Here is a 4,753-nt window from a genome sequence, read left to right as displayed (position 1 = left end):
TTTACTGCACGGGTGTCAAACTCAAGGCAATTATATCTGACCTGTGAGAAAATATCATATGTCATAACTGACCTACCGGTTTTGGTAATTAAATCAATGCATGGCACAACCACGGGAACATACATTTGAGGAAGTATCTAAATGTCTGAATGAAATGAAAGCAAAGGGAAACACACCACAGATCTCTGGGACGATGTGAGCTGGCCTTTTTGTGCGACATAACGAAGCATCTCACTGTTAAACCTGCAGCTTCAGGGCCGTGTGATCACGGACATGCATGATGCAGTGAGAGCTTTCCAAGCCGAGCTGCCTGTGGGAGACTCTGATGCAGAAGGACACTTTGGTCACTACATGTTTACAAACCATCTCCACCACGCATTCTGCTGATCAACTAGTCCCAGTTTTTAATGTTGACCCTCTCTGTGATTGAGTTTGACCCCCCCAGTCTACTGCTTGCTTTGTGCAGTTTCTCCTCTGCTCGGTTTCGCGAAGGGCAGGGCTCCGCCCCCTACACACACATGTGTGAACACACCTTAACCTACAGCCAGAGAAAGAGCGGAGGAAAGGAGAGGGGAGAACTAAAAACAAATCTACTGCTAAATGTTTTACAATATAATTATTTATTACTTGTTAATCATGTTAAAAAATGTCAGCTCAAAATTGTCTGCAAGCCATATTGCGTTATCGAAAGAGCCATATAGGTAATGTGCAAACACGTGACAAAACTGTGTAACGTATGCGTGCGACTCCATTTTGGATGAATAACAAATCATCAATGGCGTCTAAAGCGAACAACAACAGCAATACAACTCCGACTTCTTCAAAGTATGTTGACTCTCTGGAGTCCTCTACAAAGGCAAGATTCAGAGAAAAAGTCCAAATTTGCGGCCGTGACCCGTACACGCTAAAGCCGTCGGATTATATTGAGGATTTAGATTCATTACCTCCGATTGAATATCCGGATATTGTGAACTCCTTGTCTCATCTCATATCCAATAATATTACACAGTTTATTAGTGGACCTAATCCATGACAACCCAGAGTTGAGACCAGGAGACAGAGTTGCAGTCTTATACACTTCTCTGTGCTTCTTTCCGGGCAGTCACCCACTCAAATCCCCATAGTGACTGTGTCTGCCCCACGACCACTGAAACTAGTCAAGTCTATGGTTAACAGAAGAGGAGTTATACATGAAAACATCATTAAAATAAACACCACCGCTGCAAAAGTGCAACTAAATCAAAAAATTAAATGTGGGCTCTTAAACATCAGATCTTTATCAACGAAAGCTGGATTGGTAAATGATTTAATATCAGATAATAAGATTGATTTATTTTGTCTCACTGAAACCTGAGACATGAAGAATATGTCTAAATGAATCCGCTCCACCTGGTCATATTAATACTCACATTCCTCGAGGTACTGGCTGAGGAGGTGGAGCTGCGGCCATATTTGACTCAAACCTCTTGATCAATCCTAAGCCTAAACTAAAATATAACTCTTTTGAAAGCCTTGTTCTTACGCTCTCAAACCCAACATGGAAACAATAAAGCCAGTTTTATTAGTTACTGTGTACCGCCCTCCTGGTCCGTACTCTGAAGTTCTGTCTGAACTCTCAGAACTTTTATCAAGTTTAGTCCTTAAAACAGATAAAGTAATTATTGTAGGTGACTTTAATATTCATGTGGATGTTGATAGTGACAGCCTTAATAATGCATTTATCTCAATATTAGATTCAATTGGATTCAGTCAGAATGTACATGAACCAACTCACTGTTTAAACCACACTCTGGAGCTTTGTTCTGGGATATGGTGTTGAAATTGAAAGTTTATCAGTGTGTCCACATAATCCTCTTTTATCAGACCATTTTAATAACTTTTGAAGTCCTGTTACTGGACTACAAGCCAGTAGGCAAAATATCCTACGCTCGATGTTTATCTGAAAGTGCTGTGACTAAATTTAAGGAAGTGATTCCATCAGCACTTAATTCAATACCAGGACTCAATATCAATATAATGGAGGACTCCAATGCTAACTTTAGTCCCTCACAAATTAATCATCTTGTTGATAGCGCTGCAGCCTCACTGCGAATAACACTCGACTCTGTCGCTCCTCTAAAGAAGAAGATCATAAAACAGAAAAAGAAAGCTCCGGCTTCATTTACAAATCCACAAACTAAAACAAAAGTCGAGAAATCTTGAAAGTAAATGGCGTTACACTAAATTGGAAGAATCTCGTTTAGTCTGGTTAGATCATCTTAAAACGTATAAGAAGGCTCTCCGTAATGCCAGAGCAGCTTATTACTCTTCCTTAATAGAAGAAAATAAGAACAACCCCAGGTTTATGTTCAGCACTGAGGCTGACAGAGAGCCACAGCTCTACAGAGCCTTCTGTTCCTGTATCTCTCAGTAGTGACGACTTCATGAGCTTCTTTAACCATAAAATTATAATTATTAGAGACAAAATTAATCTCCTCCTGACCTCAATTGGTAATGACTTAACTTCAACCTCCAGAACCTTAAAAACATCTGTAACTCCTGAAATATATCTAGACTGTTTTACTCCAATCAACCTTAACCAACTAACTTCAACAATCTCATCGTCTAAGCCATCAACCTGTCTTTTAGACCTGATTCCAACTAAACTGTTTAAAGAAGTTTTACCCTTAATTAACACCTCGTTATTAAATATGATCAACCTGTCTCTATTATCTGGCTACTTACCAAAATCCTTTAAAGTAGCTGTAATAAAACCACTTCTTAAAAAGCCTAGTCTTGATCCAGAGGTTTTAGCCTATAGGCCGATATCTAACCTTCCCTTTCTCGCTAAGATCCTCGAGAAAGCAGTCGCAAAACAGTTGTGTGATTTTTTACATAATAATAGTTTATTTGAGGTTTTTCAATCTGGATTTAGAGTTCATCATAGCACAGAGACGGCACTGGTGAAAGTTACCAATGACCTTCTATTGGCATCAGACAAAGGACTTGTCTCTGTTCTTGTCTTGTTAGACCTCAGTGCTGCTTTCGACACTGTTGATCAGGATATTCTACTACAGAGACTGGAACATTGTGTTGGCATAAAAGGAACCGCACTAAGCTGGTTCAAGTCCTATTTATCTGAGCAATCTCAATTTGTACGTGTTAACGATAAATCCTCCATGACAGCCAAAGTCAGTGTTGGAGTTCCGCAGGGTTCTGTACTTGGACCGATTCTATTCACCTTATATATGCTTCCTTTGGGCAATATTATAAGGAACCACTCTATAAACTTTCATTGTTATGCGGATGATACCCAATTATATCTATTAATTAAACCAGACAAAACCAATCAATTTTCTAAACTTCGAGCCTTAAGGACATAAAAACTTGGATGTCTAGCAACGTCTTGATGTTAAACACAGACAAAACTGAAGTTATTATACTTGGCCCTAAACGCCTCCGAAACGCATTTTCTAATGACATAGAAGCTCTGGGTGGCATTAACTTGGCCTCCAGCACCACTGTAAGGAATCTTGCCGTCATCTTTGATCAAGATCTGTCGTTTAACTCCCACATAAAACAAATCTCAAGGACTGCCTTCTTTCATCTACGTAACATTGCAAAAAAAAGACACATCCGGTCTCAAGATGATGCAGAAAAACTAGTCCATGCATTTGTTACTTCAAGGCTGGATTACTGCAACTCATTGTTATCAAATTGTCCCAAAAAGTCGCTTAAGACTCTTCAGTTGATCCAAAATGCAGCGGCACGTGTATTGACAAGAACAAGGAAACGGGATCATATTACTCCTGTATTAGCTGCTCTGCACTGGCTCTCGGTAAAATACAGAATAGAATTCAAAATCCTTCTCCTGACTTACAAAGCAATTAATGGTCAGGCTCCAGCATATCTTAAAGATCTCATAGTACCTTATAAACCAACTAGAGCATTGCGCTCCCAGACTGCAGGGTTACTTGTGGTTCCTAAAGTCTCTAAGAGTACAATGGGAGCCAGAGCCTTCAGCTATCAAGCTCCTCTCCAGTGGAACCAGCTTCCAGTTTGTGTTCGGGAGGCAGACACACTCTCCACATTTAAGAGCAGGCTAAAGACTTTCCTTTTTGATAAAGCTTATAGTTAGGTCTGGCTCAGGTTTGCCCTGGATCAGCCCCTCTCTTCTTCTCCCTCTCTATCTGTATACATTTATGTAAATGTATGTTACTAACTCATCATCCGGGGCATCATCCCCAGAGTTTCTGTCTCTCATGTGGCAGGTTGCCACTGATAAAGTTTACGTCAGGATCATGAATCGTGGCTGCGCCTGCTGACCTGGTCCTGCTGGACACCAGGAAGCTTATTTGACATTTTCCTGGATTCATCCAAACTTTCTATTTTTCAACACAACATCATTTCTGTCAAATGTTTTATTTGTACTATGTTGTTTATCCTGTACACACGACATCTACTGCACGTCTGTCCGTCCTGGGAGAGGGATCCCTCCTCAGTCTCTCCCTGAGGTTTCTTCCATTTTTCCCTCCTTAATTATGGGGTTTCTTTTAGAAGGTTTTTCCTTGTGCGATGCGAGGGTCTAAGGACAGAGGGTCTAAGGACAGAGGGTCTGAGGACAGAGGGTCTAAGGACAGAGGGTCTAAGGACAGAGGGTGACGTAACTTGTACAGTCTGTAAAGCACACTGAGACAAATGTATAATTTGTGATATTGGGCTATACAAATACATTTGATTTGATTTGTGATACAAACGTCGTGGGCAACCAACG

The sequence above is a fragment of the Cottoperca gobio genome, chromosome 5, assembly GCF_900634415.1.
Source record: "Cottoperca gobio chromosome 5, fCotGob3.1, whole genome shotgun sequence".
In the NCBI taxonomy this organism is placed as follows: Eukaryota; Metazoa; Chordata; class Actinopteri; order Perciformes; family Bovichtidae; genus Cottoperca; species Cottoperca gobio.
This window is presented reverse-complemented; position numbering follows the sequence as displayed.